Genomic DNA, 4,482 nt, shown 5'->3' on the forward strand with positions numbered 1-4,482 from the left:
CAGGCTGGGTTAACCCAGGGACAGGAATTATGTATCCTTCCAGATGTTGTTGGTCTACCACTCCCAGAATTTCTTACATTGCATATGTTGACTAAGGCTACTGGGAGTTACTGTCAAACAAGAGCTGGAGAATGACAATTTCTACCGCTGGCTTAACTAACTTCCCTTGCCACTCTCTGCTCCAAGTAATTGTGGACTCTCCAAAGAGTGTCCCACAGGAGAAAATTAAATGATAAATTAAGGGATTTTGGACACTTGCAAGGTAGAAAAATCATGAATTTTCTGCCAGGGGCCTTCCAAAATAAGACCGGCATGCAAAAGATGGCTTCTTTTTTGTTATTTCTTTCCTCATTTCATCTGTTCCTCGCTCCACCCCTTTGTATTTTAAATCAGTCAGGTGAAATCCACCTTGTTTTTCAAAGGCCTGAATCATGATAGCTCAGCACACTTGATAGGTAATTTAATCACCCCTGGCGTGAATGAACACAAGCTCAAATTTGCTCCTGAAAGGGTTAGTCTTTCTGAGAGAGCTCTGCCTTTCCACTCTTATGTGGGCACAGAGCTTCACCAACTGGCTAGCTGGAGGTGTTATTAAAAATTCAGTAGAAGGAACAAAGGTGTGCACCACACTGTCTCCTGTTACCTTTTCCTTCAATTACTTCGGCAGACAAAAGGTACGGAGCTCACTTCATGAATAATCCGTCATGTAATATGCATGATGCATTTTTAATGCAACTAAGTAATGACATTAAGAAAGATATTTGCAATCTTCCAATTTCACGCCGTAACAGTCTCAATAATTTGTTCTGATTCCTACATGGCTAGATGATTAAGATATTTCTCCTTCATTTTACTGTTTAAAAATCTTCTTTGATACAGTTAGTTTTGGTACACTGAATACTTTGCCTGTAGGTCATATCTGTGGGGCAGACTCACAAACAGCTTCCCAAGTTCCTGTCCAAACATTCTAGACGCTGTAAAGAGTCTAGATGGTAAAGAGATGAACCAGAAATCAACATTTCCTGGGGTTTGGGGTATGTGTGACCACTTATCTTCCACATTTAGGTCTGTGCACAGGGCCAGGATTAAGTACACAGCTAAGTAAGCCATAGTTTAGGGGCTCTGGATTATAAAAATCCTGCTATATTTCAAAGTTTTATACATTTTTTTAAAGAATAATGTGATGCCTCTTAAACCTGATGGCCACTATTCTACATCAGCAACTAAGATTGCCAAGTAGGAATTGTGACTAAGGAACAGTTACAAAATGTTGTTGCTGTTGTTGTGGGCCCTTCACGTCACTTCCAATTTATGGTAACCCTATCAGTGGGTTTTCTTAGCAAGATTTGTTCAGAGTTCAGTCCTCTGAGTCTGAAAGTGTGACTTGTCCAAGGTCTCCCAGTGGATTTCCATAGCCAAACAAGGATTTGAGCCCTGGTTTTTAGAGTCACAGACCAGTACCCAATCCACTACTCTACACTGGCTCTAAACACAGATTTACTCATCCATAACTGCTCTGTATTATTTTAGGGCCTCCACATCCCCCAATCTGGCCCAGTGTGTATAGTGGTGCTACAAAAAGTAGGCTTCTTGCTGTTCTTCCCTCAACAGAAAACTATCTGCTGTAATCTCTGTGTCACTGAGGGATACAGATATGTTGTTTTGGAATATTAGCATGCAAAGAGATATTGTGGCACTTTTGAGACTAACTGTGTGGAAGAAAGCGTAGCATTAGCTTTCATAGACTTGGTCTACTTCCTCAGATGCACTGGGGGTATGAGTCCATTGAGCTGGTTTCCAAGTAAGACCATTTTAACACCAGAATACAAGTTTGAGTAATGCTTTCTGTTGAAATAAATGCTCCTTCTGAGGATCTTAAGAACTTTATTAATTTAAATCATTATTCCAATAAATATGCATCAGTGAACATAAGACACACTGTAAAACTAAATAAAGGCATTTACAATCTTACCTATAAAGTAAAACATATTATTTCCCCCCCAATGAGGTATGCAAAGGATCAGTTAAGGCAAATCCATACAGTAATACACTAATTCCTGGGTTCGTCCAGGCACAAGACCATTTTGGAGCAAATTGCCAAGATAATCATACCAGTGTTTCAGAAGCACATTGGCGCTCTCTCACCTACTTGTCATCTAACCATAGAATGCTGAAGGAAAGTCTTTCTCTGTTAATCAGCTCTTCCCTTTTTTTGATGTAAGAGCACATCACATTGGTTTTAAGTAATAAGATATTTGCTTCATTTTTGGCTCCTCTTCTTCAGCTCCTTGTAAGTTTCCTTTCCAACAGTTGGAAAGTAAAGGCTCTGGCTTCTTCCAAGCACACACCCCTGTTGAGCTTGGAAGATTTAAGAACACATAACTTGAACTCTATAACTGCATAACTGACAGTGTGCTCTGGGATCTGGAACATCATCCTACCAATGCTCAGTTATGGCTAACTCCAGCATGTCATCATTATTGTTCTCCTTAAAAGTAACTTTTCAAACCCTGCACTCATGCGACAACCAGGCAGAGTGAAACATTTGGAAACAAAGCTTGAGAAAGTTAGGCTTTGGACTACAACTTCCAGGAATGTGGGAGTTGATTGACATCCCTCCAAGCCTCTTCTTGGAAGCTTAGTTTTGCCCTAAAATCCTCAGCTTGAAGAGAATTGATGTAGATTTAACACTGTGGCATAGTGTGCAGTAGTGACTTATATTTTGAGAAGACCTGCTTAAGAAACAATGCAGGAAACACATGGGAAACACTGGGGTCTAGCACAGCAGTTTAATGCTGGTTTCCCCTGTAGGATCATGCTACATATCAAATTGCTTGCATATGTCTGACCTTCACTTCAGTTCATGTATTCGACCTATTCAGAAATACAGAAATTGCCAGAGGGGGAATCCTGATACAGATTAAGATTATCAGTGTGGTGGATGGGAAGGGGGTTATTATTCTTTGCCCTTGCTGCAATCCCACTTTTTGCATTGGTGAGATGATGACTGCAAATGTAAAAAAAGTTATTTCAATGTCTCCTCTTGTGAAACAGTTTGCAGCCAATCAAGGGGCCTCCTTGATCCAGATGAAGACTTCAGTAGATAGTAGACTGTTAAAGCTCCACCTCCATCATGCCTAGCAATGCTGGAGTCCTAGTGTATGAACTGGTAATCGATATAGTTGTGCAAAGAACTTGCACACAAAGCCAGAACTATACAGGCAATGGAAAGTGTAGTTTGGCAAGTTTAAACATGTTTCATTTCACTCTGTATAAGAAGTGAGAATCATTCAGCCCTCCAGATGTTGTTGGCCTGTAGCTCCCAGCACTCCTCACCTTTGTTTATGCTGGCTAGGACGGCTTGGAGCTACAGTCTAACAATATCTGGACATTTGCACAGTTCCCAGCCCTGGTCTACTTGATCCATATCTGATGTAAACAGTTCTTTCCTCAGAGGTTCTTTTCCTTAGAGAAAATACATGCCCAAGGGTTAAGTCATTGTCTTACAATACTAAAAATGGAGTCTAGGACCAGGTGGCTGGGAGCAATCCTAGAAAAATGTCTAGTAGAAGGACACTACTGTACAGAATTATGAAATTATTGATGGTCTTTCTGCCAAAGTGTCCATCAAACTTCAGAGAAGTCTGATCCACTTAATCCAAACTAAATAGTATCACAATGGTTTTTGAACTTTGGTCCTTCAGATGTTTAGACTTCAACTCCCAGAATTCCTAAGCACTGGGCATATTGCCTGGGATGTTCAGGAGCTGGGGGTCCAAAATGATTGAAGAGCCACAGTTTACAAACACTGCCCTGTGCTTTAATGTTTTCTGGCTTAGGGAAAGCTCAAACGATCCACAGTTTTCTGCTGCACACCTTTTAAGTCAGTGTGCTTATGACTGTGGCAGACATGAGCTACTACCATTTACCACTGCATCACTATAATAACAGAAGGAACATCCAGAGCATGTATCTATGCCACTGTGATATGAAAGGCCCCAAAATTTTGTTTCAGGTTAGGAATTAGCAAGACATTAATACCATGTGAGTAAATTTAGACTATTGCTTCTGATGATTGCCCTCCATAGCTGGCTGAGAAGGTAAAGAAGAAGAAGGAGGAGAGTCAGCAAGGTGTTGATACCATGTGAGTAAATTTAGAATATTGCTTCTGATGATTGCTCTCCATAGCTGGCTGAGAAGGAGAAGATGAGGAAGAGGAAGAAGTCATTAATTAAAGTGAGTAAATTTAGAATATTGCTTCTGATGGTTGCTCTCCATAGATGGTTGAGAAGGTGGAAAAGGAGAAGGAAGAAGAAGAAGAAGAGCAACCAAGTCAATAATACCATGTGAGTAAATTTAGAATATTGCTTCTGATGGTTGCTATCCATAGATGGTTGAGAAGGTGGAAAAGGAGAAGGAAGAGGAAGAAGAGCAACCAAGTCAATAATACCATGTGAGTAAATTTAGAATATTGCTTCTGAT

The sequence above is a fragment of the Sceloporus undulatus genome, chromosome 4 (assembly GCF_019175285.1).
Source record: "Sceloporus undulatus isolate JIND9_A2432 ecotype Alabama chromosome 4, SceUnd_v1.1, whole genome shotgun sequence".
NCBI lineage: Eukaryota > Metazoa > Chordata > Lepidosauria > Squamata > Phrynosomatidae > Sceloporus > Sceloporus undulatus.